Source organism: Xiphias gladius, chromosome 11 (assembly GCF_016859285.1).
Source record: "Xiphias gladius isolate SHS-SW01 ecotype Sanya breed wild chromosome 11, ASM1685928v1, whole genome shotgun sequence".
In the NCBI taxonomy this organism is placed as follows: Eukaryota; Metazoa; Chordata; class Actinopteri; order Istiophoriformes; family Xiphiidae; genus Xiphias; species Xiphias gladius.
Window position 1 is genome coordinate 8,976,409 of NC_053410.1, and position 20,935 is coordinate 8,997,343.

General features: G+C 42.2%; 1 long non-coding RNA gene and 1 pseudogene across 1 annotated transcript; both read left to right on the plus strand.

The window, feature by feature from the left end:
- The first annotated feature begins 1,745 nt into the window (after positions 1–1,745).
- On the plus strand, positions 1,746–6,999 carry LOC120796673 (annotated as a pseudogene).
- A 1,874-nt stretch (positions 7,000–8,873) lies between these two features.
- Positions 8,874–12,251, plus strand: LOC120796853. The gene is made up of 3 exons (XR_005708427.1): positions 8,874–8,987; positions 11,391–11,478; positions 11,982–12,251. It is a non-coding gene; the product is annotated as an uncharacterized LOC120796853 (long non-coding RNA).
- Positions 12,252–20,935: the final 8,684 nt, after the last annotated feature.

The following is a 20,935-nucleotide window of genomic DNA, read 5'->3' on the forward strand; positions in this document are numbered from 1 at the left end:
TAAAGACTGCTAAAGTCAGAATTACAATCCTGGCTACCACTGGTGAGGAGAGGGAGAGGCCCCTTCTGTCACACCAAGAGCACTGTTAAAGCCCCAATCCCTCAGTCCTAGAAAGTGCCATGGGCTTCTGAAGCACCACATTAACACTGGCTTCTCATCGAATGTTGGACTATTTTATTTTTTTTTTCAAGATTGCTCCATTGACAGGTGATTCAGTCTTATTCATGGCTTGTGTGGCAGCATGTGTAGCTTCACTTTCTTATCAAACATTCATGGCTGGGTGGAGGACGAGGCACTGTTTAGTTGCTCTGCTGATTGTGGCTTCAGGAGACATCACTGTCTTCCTCTGCATGGACCATGTAACTATAGGAAGCATTTCCAGCTTATCAATATTTCATGCTTTTTATATGCTCTCTGCATTTAATTAGGCAGTTAGCAGCTCGTTAAATTCTGTTGGGAGCAAACTTTTACCTCGTTGCAAAGTTGTGCTGATGTGGAGCTTTTCCAGGCGATGGAGGATTTTGATTACCTTGCATCCAGAGTGTCATAAGTTATTATTGAGTTATGTTGTCTTTGTGGTTTAGCACCTCATTTTTTCATGGAGATATTCTCTTGTGACATTTTATTCTTCTTATTGAGACAGATGGAGGAATAAATAATTGTCAAAGAAACTGGAGTCTCTTTTATTCCACCTATCACACTAGTTTTATTATTTAGGAATTCCAATTTTTAGCTTAATTGCTGTGTAAATATGCAGGTTTGGTCCCAAGTTTTATAATTACACATAGTATTTATGGTCAAAGTGCCCAAAAAGCAAGAATTTAGCAATTGTTTAACCTGATCCTTTAATTACTGATCATTTGGCTACTTGGGGGAGAAAAGCAGAACACTGTGAACACAACACCATTGAAGTTAATATGGCAAAACCATTAGAAAATAGTTGCCCATTTACACATTTTACAGATTTTTTTATCCGAGCTTCTTCACTGAAAACAGATGCTTGCTGCTCAGGCCGAAAAGGACACTGATGAGAATGGTGAGAGTGAATCAAAACATCAAAAAGATGAGCTGAAAGATGCGTGTGATTATTTGATGCATTGTTATTATTAAAATGCTGATTATAGCCACCTGAAAGATATGGATGCATATCTACGATGCACTTGCTTATAAAAATATAAAATTTGACTCCTCTCGCGTTCCCGAGTAACCCAAATGCTTTCGAACCACTTTTACAAACGTTTTACACCCACAGTTTCACAGTTCATAAAGAACCGGGTCTTAAACCACACCCAGTGCAAAATGTATATGCATTTCTTTTTTATTTTCAAGGGCAGAAAAATGCCCAATGACCTATTACAGGTAACTCTTAGTTATGCAGTTCGTGCCATAGGTTTTAGTTTAAATTACCTGGACTTCAACTCTTTCCTTGGGAGCAGGTTGTTATTCTGGGTGTGGCGTCCTTTCTTTGCTTTGGTGTTATGGGCCACTGTTAGCAGACGGCCTTCCAAATCAAACTGCCAACCTGCTGCTCATAACAAAATGACATCATGACATGTTGACCTCCGGTATAGCAGAGAGCATTGCTTCCCTCCACGTCTTGGCCTGCAACAAATTTCCAACGTGAAGCCTGTCAGTGGACCTAAAGGTCCCACGTGAGCCAATCAGGACTGTTATGTAAGTGTAGGGTGTTTGAAAATGGCGGTGGCCAGCCACTCAGATATGGCTTGTTGCTGATAATCGGTGGCATGGCGTGGTGCGGCGTGCGGCTGACAGATGCCTGCTCCAGCTGGTACTGGGGGGGTTTATCGCTCGGTTGGAACGCGGGTCCTCACACCCCTCCACTGTGCTGGCCACCGTCGCCGTGTTTAATGAGTCACGAATTGCCTGTTTGTCTTCTGCTCCCTGCTGTTTCTGCACTCCCCCTTCCAGAACAATCCCTGAAACACATGCTGCTGCGGTCCGCAGAGCAGCCAGACAGGCAGGCTCAGCCAAACTGTTGTAAAGAACAAAGTTGTCATTTTTTATTTCTTCCTTTTCTTGTCATTTTTTTTTTCTTGGGCGTTCATCTAAGAGAGGGATGGGTTGTTCTGTAATAAAGCTGCCTTTTCAGATGCTGTGCCTGACCTCGCCAATATGGCTACCCCAAGAAACCAGTGCCCATTTGAAGCCCCTGACAAACACATAAATGGCTCTATAATTGGGCGGCTTTGTTGTGCGAGGCACTGGCTCGTCTGAAAGTGCTGTTCAACACTTTGTGGTAAATGGAGTTACATTATGACAACACATGGCAGTTGCTAAAGGAGCAGAAACTGGCACACTGATAATACACAGGCAGGTGGTGTTGACACAGAAATTGTTTGTTTTAAGTCACTAGAAAACCACAATTTGAAAAAAGAAAGTTTTCTGCAACAACTAAGCAGATCACAAAATCATCTTCAGGCCAGCGATAGAGCTGTGTGACTTGGTAAGAGGAAGGATCTGTCTCGCGGTCCAAGTAAACACACAGAGACGCTTGGATGCCCATCAAATGGACTATGCACACACACACACACACACACACAAACACGCACACTTACACACTCACAGAAGGGGTGTTTGTAGCCTGTGTTAGGGGATGTTCTGCAAGCTGCCCAGAGCTTTGCCTTAATCTCACCTGTTTAATCTGCAAGGTTGGGCAACAGTTTCTGTAACAGGAACAGGTGGCTCAAACAACTGCTACTGGACAAACTAAGAAAGACCATTCTGTAAGAGCTGATTAAAGCCCCAATCGGATTTCTATGCATATTAATTGGAAATTTATACTTTTACAATTTTTAGAAGAAAAACTTTGATGGAGAAGAAACTTTTCACGCTTCTTAGTAACCCACCATGAACGTTTTTTTATAGGAAATTTGTTTTGTTACTGTCAAATTTATTTACAAACTCGGCTTTGAATTAGGTTCTGCACCAGCCATATTATTCATTTGTCTTGATAAACTTAATTAAACTTACCTGTGTCACTGAATATATGCCAAACATCAGTATCCAAAAGCTGTCTCCACCTTTGGAAGACCAACACACACACACACACACACACACACACACACAAACACACACAGTGGCTTGGGTTGGCTCAGGGTGTCTGATGATCAGAAGAAGTGAGAAGTATCCGTGGAATTTTGGCAGCGTCCGGATTCGGCCCAGTGCCGTGAAATCCTCATTCTGCGGGGCTGCTCTTTGTGGCTGGCTCTGGGTTCTCAGAGTGGCATTCTTCTCATTGTACAGGTCACCGAGACAGAGGCGGCCGGCCTGAAAAGATCCTCGATGGGGGGAAACAATGGCTTAAGGCAGCCCATAAATGTCTCCTGTTCAGCTTCGGCCCATTGACTCTTTGCCTCCCCGCCAAGCAGGGCCCTGTCAGACCAGCCCCTCTCTCTAACAGCTTAATTAGCAGAAAGAACAACAATGTCCGAGCCTGTTTTGACTGAAATAACGAGGAAAGACCCCAAAGCTGCTTTCTTTGCCTTTCATTGTCCCAGTTCAGCCCAAGATAACAGAGCTCTGACTTTTCTGTTCATCTTAGTACAAATAAAACAACATTCCTACACTGTTCCATGAGAAGCATGACGACGGCTGATGGACAAGCCAGGGGGGAGTTCTCGGATATGATCATGTGGTCCTCAGGTTAAAAAAGGGGGGTTTACAATTTCACATCTTGTACCTTTGACACATTATGTTCGTTAGTATGTTTTGTGTGTTTTCTGTGAATTTACAAATCTTGATAACCAGAGATACAGAGCGATGCAACCCCCACATTCCAGAGGGGTGGATCCTTCATCGAAAGCTGTCCGACTGGAGGCTTTTCTCCAAACTCAATATGATTTTCATTTTTCATGATAATGGTGATGGTGATGATGATAATGCAGTTTGCATTGTGATGCTAATGCGAGTCCCTGCCGTCACGGGGAGGACTGTGTGAGGAGACACTGCACTGGTGTCCACCACACTGGCTTTGAACCTTCTGTAGCCCTTCGATGTCTGACTGACTGATGGATTGTGTCTGTCTGACTGAAAGACTGAAGGTCTGTCTTTCACTTTGACCTCCTACTTTCATGTTTCTGTCAAACGGTTGGCATTGATTAGATTTTTTTTCTCAGCCTTTTTCCGAATTAGATCTCTCGCATCTTCCTACCTCCTCTTTCCATGCCTGTACGCATACTGACCCATCTCATCCACGCACTGTATCCCGGTCCTCTTTTGGTAAATGTGGCCCTCTGGCACCTCTTCATACCTCTACATTTTTTTATCTGCCTGTCCCATTAATGTCCCTGTCTGTTTGTGCCCCATCTTTCCATATCCCTGCTGTCATTCTTTGTTTCGTTTCTTTTATCTGCGGTTCACATCAAACACTGGCACCAGATTGATTCTCATGTGAACAAGGCTGCAGTAGGGGGCCAGGGACCTCTTCCCTGGGCTTTGAAACTCCTTCCCATCCTGTTCACTGCTTCTCGGACCCCCTGCCCCGACACACACACAAAAACACACACCCACTTTCCACTTCCCACTCCTACTACCCTGTCCCCTGTGGAAAATTTCGAAACACATTGACTTTTACTTGTCATGTCAGAGGCAAATAAAACCCATTTCCCCAATTTTTCTTTTTATACTGATAAGCAGAAAATCAGCCCAACCCTTGCGCATCCATCCTTTGCAGGCGCAATTATCTATATAAAATGATGAAACAAGATTAAGAGTCTAAAGCCACATAAGTGAGCTAAATGCGACTGTCAGCACGCTAACATGCTCACAATGACAATGATAACATGACACTGTGAAACAGGTATATTTGCCATGTCCATCATCTTAGTTTAACGTGCTGGCATGCTAACATTTGGTAATTAGCACTAAACACAAAGTACAGGCGATGAGGCTGATGGGAATGTCATTAGTTTTCCGGGTCATAAAAGTATTGGACAAATGAAAACTTTCATCTGAGGATGGATATATATACTAAGGGATCGTCAAAGTAGTTACAAATCATCCTGAAGGGACCATGAATGTCTGTTGCAAAGTTCAAAATAATCCACCCAATAGTTTCAAATGTTCCATTTTAAATGGACATAACATTTAGACCTAAAATCCTCTTCCTCAGGTCTCGTGCCCACCTACTGTATTTTCCGAACTGAGCCTATGTGACATATGCGGCTCAAAGAGCTTTTCAGTATTGTACTGTTTAAGCACTGTTCAACTGTGAAAACCACATATTCAAACTGGTGTGTCATTTTAGTGACTATTCCTGGCACTAAGCCATATTTAATGGATATGCTTTTCAGTAATTCAAATAAGTATGAATCAAAGTATCAAGTCTCGGCAGGTTACAACATTTATACCACTTTGTCTGTCTGACAGCAGCAAAGCAGCATATTTTAGTTTTATATTAAAGGGGATAAAACCAAGTGATAAAACTAAAATGCTTTCATTAATCTACTCATTTATTTATTTAATTTTAGTATCCATGGATTCGCTGGACTTAGTGAGCCCTTACCTGTTAAGACACAAAAGGAGGAACTTTCTGGTCAATGACAAATTGCGACCCAAGGACCTTGAAAAATCCCACTGATATCTTCCTCATCATGTACCCCAAGTCAGGTAATTTGCATGCAATGATTTCACCTAAGATCAACGCCTACAACAACTAACATGCATACTTTGAAAAATAGCCATCCGTAATGTATATACATTTATATCTAGCAAATTAAGCCATCTTACAATCACATTTAGTGTCAGTGGTAAATAATGATGTATTTGCATCTTTATTTCAAAGAGCACTGTCTTTTACTACCTTATCTTTGACTGACTCCATTCAAGTGTCTTTTTGGGAGAATATTAACTTGAAATCAAAATATATTCAGTGACATAGGGCTTTTTCCAGACCTGAGCAGATACTGCAGGTCTTCCCATCAGGGTCAACAACATCCACCAGGAATGGTGCATTCACACATACAGACAAAAAGTGGTTGGCAGTATCTGGCCCCTCATCAATCTGTATTTCTGGGGGCGTGTTGTGTTGAGCATGACATTGACATACTCTGTTCTGAGTGGACATTGGTTTTCTGACATATAGCTGGGCGTTTTTTGAGTCTCAGCAGCGGGCGCAAGGCTCCAAAGCCGGGTCTCATTCACAACAGATAGCAGTGGTCACTGTCCCAGCTTTTTGAATCCGTATCTGTGAACGGCCCATCAGAGGACACTGTTTAAAAAGATTTAGTTCATCTCTCTCAAAAAAAAAAAAAGGGTTTTGAAAAGTGATGGCTGCAGTCCTCCTTGTCACCAGAAAATGGCTCTGAGCTACCTGGGTCTATCTTTATCTTCCTGTCTATTTTATTTTACTCTGTAGGCACAGTATGGATGCAGCAGATCCTGGTCCAAATCTTCGAAGCTGCACACCCTGGTCAGGTAGAAGATAACACAAATAGGACACGAGTGCCTTGGCTGGAGGGGAGAACAGTAGACAACCCTTTCCGAGAAAGGCCAGATCCTAGGATCTTTAGCACACATCTCCCCCCTGACACGTTGCCCCTTGGAGTGAAAGCCAAGCGAGTCAAGGTAATATAGGATTTGAAATATTCAAGCACTGATTTTCTGTTTATATACTCTGAGGATTCACTTGAGCGGTGAAAACAACACTGAAATCTACTGCAATCCTGCTACAGATCGCACACACAGTGTACAGTATCCTGGTGTCCCTCTATTAAAAAGATTTAGTGCATCACTCAAAAAAAAAAAGCCATTGATCATGTCGTCTTTTACATTATGTTTACAGAGAAAACATGTAGAGAATTCTAATGGTGGGAAATAAACAGAGGAACCAGCACAGATCAGTACACGTCTGACTTTTTCTGTGTCTGAACAGGTGTGGCAGGTGACTGGAAGAATTTCTTCACCGTTGTCCAGAATGAGCATTTTGACCAAGTGTTCAAAGACAAGATGAGCTCCGCTCAAAGTCAGCTCAGCCTTTAACTGGCGAGATTGATTCGATCCCTCAGTGATCCTCACTACAAGCTGGCGTTCATCACTATCAGAAATTCAGCGAAAAAAGTCTCCTCATCTCTTTATGCTGCTCAGTGTGAAAGGTTAAAGGATTGGTTCACTCAAATAACAGCATATTTTCTCGCCCGCCTTGTGGTAACTTAGCCCGCAGACAGCTTTGATTTTTTAGACATCCACTTCTAACAATATCCTCATTTTACTGAGCACAAACACACAGTCACAGCAGCAAAAATAATAATGATGGGAGAACAGGAGGAAGTCAGGTGAAGTCGTTATGGAGCGACAAAGTCTGCGTAGGGAGGAGGTTGGAGTGGATGGATGGATCAACGAAAAACACAGGGGACTGCTGTTTATTTCCCATTTGAAACTCACAGTCAACATTTTTTTCTGTTACAGAAGGACCACAATCGTTCCATAGCCTCAACAAAGTACTTTTTCTAACCGAAACCACGATCTTTCCGTGCCCTAACCAAGCCATGTTTTGCCTCAACTTCATGAAACCTTAACTATAGCACTGTCACCTCATAAAAAGGATTTATTTTTCAACGGTGATTTGTAACGGTCTTGGAAGGCACAGACAAATAATGTCTGCCAAGGCTAAGGAGAAATGATGAGATGTTTTGTCATTTAATTTAGAAAACTTGTTGGGCTGTCAGAGGTGCAAATTAGATCTCTACCAAATTTAAAAAGGTTTGTCGAGAACCAAACACGGAGAGGCTGAATTCATTCAGAATTAACCCAGAATTTAAAACTTTCTAACTTTTTTTTTAGTTTCTCTTAATTCTGCATGTAACACAATTTTAAGATCAGTGCGATTTATTTACAAACAAAAATTAAATTCCAAAAAAGAAATGAGATGTGTTGTAAGTGAGGCAACATTGGCTGGGAAAGTGATAAAGGAACCAAACAAAGAAGAAGGAGAGAGAGTCTCTCCGAGAGACATCCAGTGGAGGGCCCCACCCGCCAATTACCTGGAGCTGCAAGAGAAGAGGAAACAAGGCACAACCAAACAGGGCAGAGTGCTGTCACATGTCTACATCGAAGTTTCCATGTACACAGGCTGTACCTCCAACCTCATATCCAAAACCAGATATTTTCTTTAATCCTTTGCACTGATGGTTCGACCAGGGGAGCTCCATCCCGTATAGTCCCCGCTGGGACTCACTGTCTGATAACACTGTCTATGGGAAAAGATAATGGGACTTTTCCTTAAAATGGAAGTGATTGAAATGTTATTTGTGTTGCTCAGAGCAATGAAAACTGGCATTTAAAAGAATTCAAAAGCAGCATACATTTTTTACTATAGATGGGAAAACTGACTGATAGTTGGGGTGGTGATTAACTGATGGAATCAAATGATGCACTTTGATGGAAGCTTCTTCTTCTTTCCTTCATTATTAATGAAGAATTACATTACTGTCATTTTGATTATTTAGGTACAGCTGTAGGATTAGGGTAATTAGAGGATGAAAAGAGAAATATTTAAAAACAATTCTCCTCAAATGAGGGTGTTTAGAGGTGGGAAAAACAGTCCCTATGAAAACTGGTCTTAACACCAGTGTGATGATGTGCTTTTCTGTAATTTAATACAAAGCAGAAATTGTGGACATTCTGCCTCTGTCTCCTGCCATGTTTCCATCAGCCACCAGAAGTCCCCGGACTTTCCTCCCTGTTCCCGGTCGCCTGACTGCCCCGCCCATCCACACATCTGTTCCCACTTGTCTTCAGCCCTGCAGTCACCTGAGCACTCCCCACCTGCACCTCCTTCACTAATCAACCCTGGGCTACATATCCAGGTTCACTCGCTTTGTTCTCTGTTGAATCATCTGTTCATGTTTCTGCTCGTGTTCCTGCTGCCTGTGTGTTTTTATCCCTTTGTCTCCACCAGCCTGTGTTGTCCCTTCCTGCCTACTTATCTACCCTTCTACCTATGAGCTTCACAGAATCTGGATGTGACTGTGTGTGACTTTTCATTTGGGTCCAACCTGCCTGTGCTGATAACAGCAAACCCTAACAGGCACTTAATGCTTGCACTGTGTTAAGGTTTCAACCATTATTATTTTTTATTTTCCTCCTGTAACTGCTGCATTTTCGTTTACTTACGTTTTTGCTGTCACTGAAGAGGTCAAGTTTATCGTCATAGTATTGAGTACAAAGAAGTTCGATGACTATAACCATTATATACGCATGGTCATTGTGGTGATTTTACACCTCTTGTCTAGCCAGGGCTTTGATAAGCCGTCAATAAATCCACCGGAAACAAGTGTTGTTGTGACTTTTTTCAATTGGACGGTCAACCATGAAGTTCAGCCCTGGGACAGCCTTGTGCCTCACTGCGCCAGTATTGTCAATTTCCTGACTGCATGAAGACGTAAAACCCACATAACTTATTTTTTTAACAGCGAGGCCCTTTGAGAGCGTCCGTGGCTGAACCATATTTAACCTTTCTGTGTCAGACCACCCGCTAGTGGCTGGGCCTCTAGCGGCCCATTCACCCGCTCAGTGGCACCGACAAGCTAGCTGAATATGATATAGAGCTGGACCGCAGACGAGCCGCACAATTTATTCCCCACAAAACCTGAACATCTTTAGAAGATGCGTTGTGCGCTGCCCGACAAAGGCTCTGTAGGCCACAATGCCGCCGCAGCAGTATAAATTACCTTCAGTTTGAGGTGGTGGGTTTTATGTAGAGAACCTCCACACCCTGTTCTTCCCATGATAACAACAAAAAAAGCACTTTTTCCCAGGTTATGTCACACACAGGGGGTCTAGCTGAGTGAGTAGGGGGAAGCCGAGGCTATATCACTGATTTTTTTCATTTTTGATTGTTTGTTTTGGGAGGTGTAAGATCACATAAATTTAAGTTACATTTTAAAATCTTATAGGTAAACCTTACTATCTATGACACAAGGAAGCTTCTAAGATGATGAAATCATTACGTTTTGAACAAAAAAAAAGATATGTGGTGCTTAGTTTAAGTTGCCAGCAGGGATTCACGTAATGATTATTTTCATTTCTGATTAATCTGCAGATTATTTTCTCAATTAATCAGTTAATTATTTGGTCTATAAAATGTCAGAAAATTGTCAAAAATCCTTTATCATAATTTTCTAAAGCCCATCATGACGTCTTTATATTGTTTGTTTTGCCCAAAAACATTCAGTTTATGACAAAATAAGATAGATGAAATCTGTAAATCCATGCAAATGATAAATGATGTCTGGCTCTAAAAAGGATTAATCAATTATCAAAATAGCTGCTGTTTGACAGAAAATTAATCGACTAATCGATTAATCTACGAATCATTTTTGCTAGAAGACACATTGTGGTGTCAAATCTGAGCATTTTACTTACACATTAATTATTATTTACCTAAGCTCTGTGAAGTTTCAGAAGGTTTTAGAATTGCTTGTGGTAAAAACATTTGGCAGTGTTCAGACCAACTTCAGCCCTGCGTGGAAAAAATGTAGCTTTCTCATTCATTTGAGGGGAAGCCAGTCCATCGATGCAGCACGTTGCTCCGGCAAAACACGGAAGGGTCATCCAGCAAAACAGTTGGACCAGGCTCAATATTTGCAAAACACCATCCGGCGAGACGCTGCGTTGGCGAGTCAAACACTTACATTCCTGGTGGATGACGAGCCTGACGAAAGATAAAATAGTAGCCTTCGAGATAACTTGTAAAATTTTTGTTAAATACTGTCTGTGAGTGTTTTGGCGTTTGATAAACATTTAACGCTTTAATCTGTTACTCCAACTGGACTTCCTGAGTCGTATGTCACGGTCCCACCGGTACCTTAAACAACACACCCCCACTAGCGCAGTCCCCTGTGCAGTTAATACGCAGGACTGTTTTTTGTTAGTCCCGTCCTCACAGTTAAGCTGTGGGGTTCCTTGAATGTACAGCGGCACAATGTGTAAATAAAAACCTGACCGCCGGCAGTACCATGCACCGGAACTGTTCACTGAACGCAGAGAGACAGAACTGATATCAACCCATCATCTCACTCACAGTAAGACAGGAAACAAGCCGACCCCCAAACTGTTGAGTAACGGAGTGGTACTGGGACCAGTATTTGTCATGTAACTACTGGATTTCAAATTATAATCCCTTGCACTACTCATTGCTGAAAAAAGTAATAACAAGCGCTTGTTAGAAGAGTCAGTTCTTTGTTTTTTTACTCTTTTCCTGGGACAACAATATGAAAAAAATATAACCAGACCTGTCCTTTCATTGTTTGCACAGAGAAAAGAAGTACGTCATATGTGATCCACCCCTCTTGCCTTAAAAGTGGTCTCATTTTCCAATTTGATTTTTATTCATCAGTCGGTTTCTGCCTCTGTCTATTTCCACTCTCTAGCTCCTTCATCACTGTGTTGCCTTGCCATGACCTTTGCCGATTGACACTCAGCGGTCCCAGATGACCAGAGGACTGCCGGACAATCCCGGTGGGTTAATAATTACTCCGAATTCACAGCGAAGGAAGCCTGACCCCAAGCACAGCACAGCAAGGCATGGGCAGCCCACGGTACTGCTGATAAATGAGCGACAGCTACCGTGGCTTCCCTCGTTTGTGTGTGTTTAAAAGGAGACCAAGGAGAGTGGGCAACATACCTTCAAAGTGTTCCCGTCAAAGACTTTGGGAATGACAGGGGTATGTCTGAATATACGTTTGAGGCGAAGGCACATTGGGAAGTCATTGAAAGATAGCATTACCTCTCTGCAGCATCACAGTTCCCAAAATTATTGTAGCTATCAGTGTCCAAAAGCACAAATCAAAGACTATAGATCTGGCAAATTTGTTTCATTATTACAACTAATGGACGTGGCTTGGAAAAAGGGGACATTTGTCCAACAGAACCGACCCTGATAATGAAACTGGGACAATGACTTAAATTTCCTTTAATGGTTTGTGTTTTTTTTAAGTTTTCTGTGTATGTGTGTCTGCCAGAGAGGAGAGAATACAACACAGAGATGGTAGAGCTGCATGGAGATGAAGCACAACAGAGAGAAGAGAGAATATCCAGCAGAGAGAAAATGATGAGGCAGCGAGGCAGAGGCCGTGGCTTTTCTCAGAGATGAACATTAATAATATGACCAGCCACAATAGAAGCACTGAGATCAGAGAGATCACCTCCATTGTCCCGCCATCTCCTACTGACACCGACCGCTCTGGTGAAGGAAGAATAAGAAGAATAGAGGAGCATAACCTGGCCGCTCACCATGCCCCTCTTTTTAAAATACATAATGGCCTGTGGTCCTCTGCTATGCCTTTTAAGTGTGTGTTGTGTTAAGATGTGATGTGCAGAGATGTAGAGGTAAAGGCCATGTGTCGGCTCCAAGTCAGCACTGACTTACGGTGGGATTTTCAGTTGAGTTATTGGGATCTCCGCAGAGTTTAAACACATTATATGTTTAAGCACCAGCCTCCACTTGTGGATGCCCGCAGGAGGAGCTTTAGTTGTTGATAAACACTTACATATACTTACTACTACATTATAGTGTATACCATTTCTTAAATGTTTATATACTGATTGTAAATCCTAAATACGTTGAAATTCAGTAAAGTGTTGCCACTAAAATACTAGATTTCCAATATTACCATGTTATCTTCATTTAGAGTGTTGGCAAATTAACATTTGCTAATCAGCCCTAAACACAAAGTACAGCTGAGGCTGATGGGAATGTCATTCGTTTTGCAGGTATTCATCATCATAAAACCAAAGTATTGGACGATTTAAAAATTTGACCTGATGGTGGTGCTATACGGAGCATCAATGACTCAGGTAACTTCAATAGACGGTAGTTTGAGAGTGAGATGTCGTCATGAAAAAAAATGCTGTTAATATCTGGCAGAGTTGGTGTAGTTCTCAACTTGTGCCGTGATGTTTTTCTTCTTTGCATCGCATTTTTATTTTCAAAACTTTTAAAACTAACCTAGACAATAGATAGAAGATAACATGAGGATTATGTGAGTAGACACTGATAAGTGGAGGGAAAACCATTCATTCATCATGGCCTTTTGCTTTAAACGGTGTTCAAAAGTCTGTGGCCTAACCAGTCGTTTTGAAAAGATACAGTGGTTAAAGAAGAGCTCTGACTTCTTACTTACGTAAAAGTAGAAATACAACAATGCAAAAATGCTATGATTAAAAATACTACGAGTAAGTCCTGCATTGAGAATCTTACTTAAGTAAAAATACAGAAATATTATCAGCAAAATGTAACGAAAGTAAAATGATTCATTATACAGACTTGCCCCTTTCACAATGTTATATGCAGTCTATTACAGGATTATTATCACTGTTGCATTAATGTGTGAGCAGCATTTTGTCGTAGCTGGTTGAAGTGCAGTTGATATTAACAAGTGTTAGATAGTTTAACCTGTAAAACCTTGATTTTATTAAGATTTTCTTCAGTCCGTAATGGTCTTAAAAACCTTATTTTGCAATGCGATGAGAATACATCGCCCTGTTTTAAACGCAAAACCGCTTCTATAATAAATGTTCTAGAAAAGAGTGTTTGTATTTTGAAACAAGAGATAATAAGGCAGATTGTTGCACTAGAATTAGGAAAAAGTTCATTTGAGAAAATTCTTGAAACAAGTTGAAAATATACAGAAAATTCCCACTGCACTGGCAGATTTTCCCTTTTTTAAGAAAATAAACTCAGTTCATTAGATAAAACTGTGAAAAACCGACTTTTAAGATCCGTTAAGTTTTAAGGACTCATCTCCTTGGGGAGATGCATCATCTTTCAGTCGCTGATATGTCTTGAACCGAACATAATCTGCAAAATATACAAAATAACTTGTAACTATAGTTGTCCGATAAATTAAGTGCAATAAAAAATAAAACATGTTCCTCTGAAATGTTGTAGAGTAGAAAAAATAAGGTAAAATGGGAATACTCGAGAAACGTAAAAACTATGTACTTAAATACTGTACTTGAGTAATGCACTTAGTTACTTTCACCGCTGGCAGGGAGATATGATTTAAATCAGCAGAAAATAGAATTAGCAGTCAGAAAGGGTCCTAAAGTCTCAACATAACATAAACATACAGGTAAGCACATAAAAAAACACTCAGCACCACTAACTAAAAGTGACATAGATAGATCAACAAGGAAATGCTAACACTTTAACATTAATATCATGACATATTAGATTTTTAGGGTGTCTAAGGAGGTCCGCACGGTGCAGCCCACCACTGAGGGCTCAGTGAGGCCCTGAGGTGCTGCAGAAATATCACTAGTGAGAGGTGGACCAGCATCAATAGAGCAGAGGTTTGGTGGCTGACCAGGGGAATCCCTCTGGTCATTAATCATAGGACTGGACAGCCACAGACATGCCACTTGGAGGTGGACAGGTCTGGGCCACCGAAATAAAACATGTCCTTGACTTTATCTATGCTTTTATCCACTTTGTCTGAGTGATTTTTTTTTTTTTTTTACCCATCTCTGTTTCTTTGCACTTTTGACTGTAGCATTTCCCTGCTCATCGCATCAAATCTTCATGGATGAATCATGTTGTATGGATATGTTTTGATTGATTGATTAATTGCTAAAAGAAGACAGCTCCTCCCTCCGCTGATAGGACCCCGTATAGCAGAGGGCAGTGTCACCGTTTAGCTTTTCAGTTGTTATTGGCCCCTAAATCAGTGTGAGCCCTAAAGCAATGTTGTTCTAAGATTGGGTCATGACCTCAAGGTGGGTCACCGGAAGATTAATATGGATTATTTTAGGAGGGTTGCTATCCAAAGCCACAACATTACATAGTTTTCTATTTTCAAAACATGCCCATGTCAGGAAAATAACTGAACAAGCAAAGAACCCAATAATGACCACTGACTTAGGAGCTTAAAAATGATAGAAACGTCTTGCCTCATTACCATTCTCTGTCTGTCTACATCTTTTTTATCCGTCTGTGTTTCCTCTCCTGATGCTTTCCTCCTATCATTCTACCTTTCAGGAGCGTTTATTCAAAGTGTGATGGACCTGAAGGCCCCCGCACTCCTAGCGTTAAACTCAGCCTTCCGCCACTTTGGCAAATAAAGAAGATGAATGTGTGCAAATCTGAAAGCAAACAGCCGAGATTGTCAGCACCGCGGGAACATGATAGGAGCCAAGTGAATGATGATGTCGCTTAGCTCGCTGACAGATCGCTCAGTGGGCTCGAGAAGGCTGCTTTCAGATTTTCCTCTCTTCTCCTCTTCCTCTCCTCTTCTCTCCTCTCCTGGGATGGGGCTTTCGTCCGGAGCCATTTTTCAGCCAATTTATTTCTTGATGTGGTCTAACCTGGGGCATCTCCCGCTGGGGAGGCTTTATGCGGTGATTAATGACGGGTATTTAGCCCAGGTACCTGGGGGAGCTGGAGCCCATCTGCACAACACTGACAGGTACAACACTACACTCCAGGACCAGACAGGACAGGACAGGCCTGCAGCAGGCTGGAGAGTGGCAGACAGGTGTGATGAGTGTCACTGTGCCGCCACCAACCGCTGTTAGGTGTAGTTGATTACTTTTGCCAAGTGGTTGCTGCCTCGTTTAACCAGCTTGAAATAAAACTTTGCAGAATTATATAAAATTCCAGGCATCTGTTTCTATGTCTTTCTCCCTCCATCCCCCTTGTCTGATGTGTTTCAAATAGTTTCCCCTGCACACTTCCAGAGCCTCACATGAAAGAGCAAGAGGACCCGCTGGCTGAGGCCAGATGATTTAGACATCTATTATACGCTTGAACGCCCTGTCTTCTTCACTCCATCATAGACCATCCCTCAGCAGAACAGGCCCGGATGCCAGAAGGACCCTAATGAGATTAGGCTGTGGACAGGTTGGTGGCCAGTAGCTGTCACAACTACTCTGTCTATGTGTGGAGAGATTTATGTGTGCCTGTGTGTGTGCGTGTGTGTGTTTTGTGTGCGTGTGTGTGTGTGTGTGTGTTTGCATGAAGGGATGCTCGTGTGAGCTTGCGTTAGTGTATGTATGTGATGCACAAGTCTGCGAGAGCGAGCGCTCGCGTCCTGCCACGAAGATGGTGATTAATGAGCGAGGTAATCCATAGTCTCGTTCTGTCAGTGATAGACACATCAGCAGACCCCCAGAGCCTGATGAACAGACTGTGCAGCTCCATCAGTCAGCGCACACAGACATCAACACATGCACACACACACAAAGGGTAACACAAACAAGGAAGGAAAACTGTTGTCTACTATGTGAAAGAGTCCTGGTTGTATCCCAGCTTATTACCGGATCAGAAAAATCAAAATATGCCCAGATAATTAATGATTGATCTTAGACAGCCAGTTTCACTTTGCTTAAATGTCCTTAACCCCTGCACACAGCTTTGTGGACTTACACCTCAACACTAGGGACTAAGACCATGGTAATACAATGCTAACGATAGGCTGCCCATAAAGAAGCAGTCTGTGTGCACAATGCTTGAAACCCTGTGGCCCCAGACTCCTTTGAAGCCCACTGAGATCAAAAAGCAATGCTCCATGGAGCACAGACTAGGTGAGGAGTATGGGCAGAACAAGAGACGAATTGTTGGAAGCAAGGAGGGAGGGACGTAGGACAATGCCTGCAGGACAGGGCTGCTGACTTCCGAAGATAAAATCATATTTGGAGGGCAGGCGTCCAAAACACCCCGTCTGCCTCCGTCTCCCCTCCTGCCTTCGTTCCTTTCTTCTCTGAATATGGACAATGACTGTTTGCGTTTACAGAACCATAAATCAGAGGTGCCCATTGCCACAGAGCAGCTGGCACGTTTGCCAATAATTATAATTATTAATCATGCTGATTTCACGGTCTTCAGCAAGGCAGTGGGAGACTGCACGGGACAGGGTGCGGCTGGCGCCTCCGGGACCGCAAAGCAGGCTGGGAAGGGAATGGTGGCCTGCAGAAGAGTGGGGGAGGAGGAGGAGAGTGGTTATAGAGAAGGGAGGAAAAGTAGCAGGAATGGAGAATCGGTAGAGAGCAGGAACAAAAAGTAAAGTCTCAAACTACATTTCTTATAAATGGGTTTTACCTTATTTACTCAAAATACACAACCTATTTTAAAAGACAAGGTTCTCCCAAGAAGAACGACGGCGAGTGCCCCAAAGCAACATATGTTTACATTCAAGTGACAAAGCCCTCCAGCAGCCGCAGGAATTATGATGGGAGCAAAGGAGGAAGTCAGGTGACCTTATTATAGCGCGACAAAGTCCACAGAGGGGTCGGGATGGATGGGTCAACAAAACACCAGAGTTTTGACATGGCAGATTGCTGTTCATTTCCTCTTTCCAATCAACACTCAATATTTCTTTTCAGTGCAATCATTATCTAACAGTAACGTTAATGGTTATTGATGTAAGAAAACCTTCACAAAGTGCTTATTTTAACACAAAGCGCAATCTTTCCCAAAACCTAACCCAGTTGTTTTTGTACCTAAACCTAACCAAACCTTAACCATTGCGTTGTCACATCATAAAACAGGTTTGTTTTTCAACTTTGATTTGTAACGATTTAAAATGCATAAACGAATGATACTGTCCTGCCGCTCGGGACGTCAGATCAGAAAACAATGCAGCAAGTCCTTCAAATTAAACAGAAAAATATGTTTGTCCGTGTCCTTGTGAACAACATACAGAAAGATTATGTAGCTTTCTTTATGACGTCACAATGCTTTGGTTAGGTTTAGGCACAAGAGGGATTTTTAGGTTTGGGGAAAGATGATGACTTGGGTTATTTGTCGTCATAGGTAAAATAATTAACATATGGTTAAGGTTAGGAAAGAATGTCTCCGTTTTTCAACCAGAGTTGACTGTTGGTTGGAAACGAGAAACAAACAGCGATCTCTAGTGTCAAAGTATGATGTTTGTTGACCCATTCGTCCACCCCGACCTCCTCCCTCTCCCTCACCTTACTACCCTCTTTGCTCCCGTGATCATTGCTAATGTAGACATACAGTACGTATTACGTTTTGGCGCACTTGCCGAAACAATGAATTCTGTTGTTGTTATTAGAAGGACAGTCTCCATATCAATGTGTAGTCCTAAAGGGCAGTTATAAACCAGGTATTTGGTCGTTTAATTTGGAGGACTTGTTGTTTTAGGAACTGTTTTGTGCCATCTTTTACTCCCACTACTCTCATTTTAATTTTAATTTCTTCGTCGTGCAGGAATAAAAAGCTTCAGGTGATCATTCCAAACGTCGAGCCCCTGGAGGACTTGTTGTTTAACTACTCACATTCACTCCAACAGCTGTCGCCAGTTCCCTCCTCCTACTCGGGCCCTCTGCTAACCAGCTGCCTAGCAGAGCCCGGTAAAGCACAGTGAGGAACTGCCAGCTTGTGTCATCTGCCTTTCACTTCTACAATACTGTAAATAAAATAAAAAATGTGAAAATACGAAGACGACTGTATAATTAGACGGTCAACTGGTGGAATATGGTGTTTTCCTTGTTTAAATGTGTGTGCCGTTGGGGAGCTGGCCATGTGTGTGTTTCTAAACTTGTGTACGAGCATATGGACTCCTGTGTGCTTGTGTCTGCATGTGTCTATTTTCGTACTCTATGTATTCCTCACATGTACGGTATACTGTATATTGCAAGCCGGACAGATGGGTGCTACATGGGTGTGATCAGCAGAGACTTGAACCCTGTCTTCCTGATTGCCAGTACAAACCCAACAAATACCTTGAGACCTGCAGGGTCCAGCTCTGGTCTGAGGTCAACACATGGCTGTGCTGGCTCAAACACATACTGAACAGATGTGTTGATCAAATCCAGGGACAAATAGCAGCTCAGAGCAGTGCTTCATTCTTTTTTAAAAGCGCTGTTGCTGCTGTTGTGTTAAAGACTTTAGAACAAATTTATTAAATCCTTGAAGTTGAACGGGAATTTGAACCCTCCTCACTTTTTTGTCTAAGGAAATATGACCTCAATGCCATGTTTGTCTTACATTTGAAGGGCTGGTGTTGTTAGAAGGTGAGCTGTCAGCTTCTGTGTTGACTGGTTCACATCATAAGCCTGTGGCCTCCGAACGCTTTTTATACACCGGATTTGGGTTTTTATATCAAAGTCCCTCTCTTTTCTCTTCCTGTAAAACATATTTTTGATATTTTTGATGAACTCCAGTAAAATGGGACTGGTTGACCAACTAACACCGCCCAACATATAAAGCCACACTTGACTGTTGGCAAGTGGGTAGCTAGCATAGCGGTCTCAGGGTAAGAGGTGTGTGTTTGGATTTCAGTTCGCAAAAACCTTTACAAGGAATGCTGTTGTTGCCTAATTTATTAATTTAACCCTTATCTCAACGAAATGATTTGCTTTAAATCCCTCTCATAATTAAAGGCTCACATGTTCTTTCTCACTCGTCACTTTACTGAGGAGTATAAGATCCACTAAAAGATGCTTCACTGTGACTTTAACACATCTGTCCCTTCACAGATGCCTCCACTTTTTGCTGGCTTCCACTATGCAAACAACATAAAAACTTAATAGCACAATAGAGGTCCTCCCAAATGTTTCTTGTTTAATGTCAAGGGACAAATGTCTTAAATAACTAATGTGGAGGCTGTTACCCTTACTTTCACCTACTTAAAGCTAGTAAGATTACATTTGTTTCAATTTATTCCAACACCTGCTGGCAGCTCTCACACACTCAGTGCTGTGTTCATTCTGCATTGTGGTCGCTAGTGTTCACTCTCCCTCTTTCATGGGTCCATTTGTGGTGATGACAAATAACCAGACTGTGAAAACTCACAGCGAAAGCTTTAGTCCTGTAACCCCCGCACTCCGTACGTTACTCCGTGATTTGAATCACGACAAGGAGAAACTCTCGCGTGGAGTCACGGACTAATTATAGGGAGTGCTCAAATCAAAGATGGGACTAACAGCAAATAGCAACAGTTAGTACACAGAAATTACACAAGTTAAAACGAACACCAAGGATATATGTTCTGATTTCTTAGAAAAAAAGTGAATTTGAATTCCAGTTTGACTCTAAATTGCTTAGGTACGGTTTCACACCAGCAGTATTTAATCTCCGTCTTTCCTCTTTCTGTTTCTCCACAGGAGATTGGAAAATTGACAGCAGGTTTGATGGATGACCTCCAGTCAACTCTCCTTCTCCATCACCTCCCCTCTCCATCCTTCCTTCTCCTCCTCTCTCCATCCCTCTCCTCTGACTCTCCTTATCCTCCCCATGCATAACATAGCGTCCCCTGGGCAGGCCCGGACAGGGGGCCGGTCTGGGGGGCCAGACCCAGAAACAAAGCACTCTCTGCCATTCGAATGTCCTCCCCCCGGGCCGCTGTCCTCCAGGGACAGTGCTCTCTGCTGGGCCGGGGCTGTTAATAAGCTGCTAATGAGGAAACAGAGCTCTATTCTCTGCTAACATCAAGACAGATGGACACACACACGACATGTTTGTTTTGAACTTCCTACTGATATGATAGAAGGAAGAGAGGCTCTGATTGGCCTGGGTGGCTAGATTTGGAGGCACGTGATTGGTAGTAATTTTTATGTGATTATCAGTAATTGGAGTAACATTAATTTTGAGAAATTAAAAAAGCATTCATCATTATGCGGTTGGTAACCTCTACCAGGTCTGCCTTTTTCTCCTTTCTTTCACTGCTTTATGACACACGGATGGACCAGGGTGACAATTTCTCTGAGAGAAAATTTTCTTTAGCACCTATTACTCATCATGTTTTACCTTTTCACGCTATCAGCCACTATCTATACAAAGCTAGAAAAAGCCAACATTATCTGAGGAGAGCTTAAGTATTAGCTTGACAGTAGCTTGCTTGTGCTGAAAACTGCACATGTAAAAAAGCTAAATTATGAAATTTTGTATGGGAGTTACACTTCAAGCTGAAGCACTCAAAGGAGTTGAAGTGTCAGCTGAAGTGTGAATATT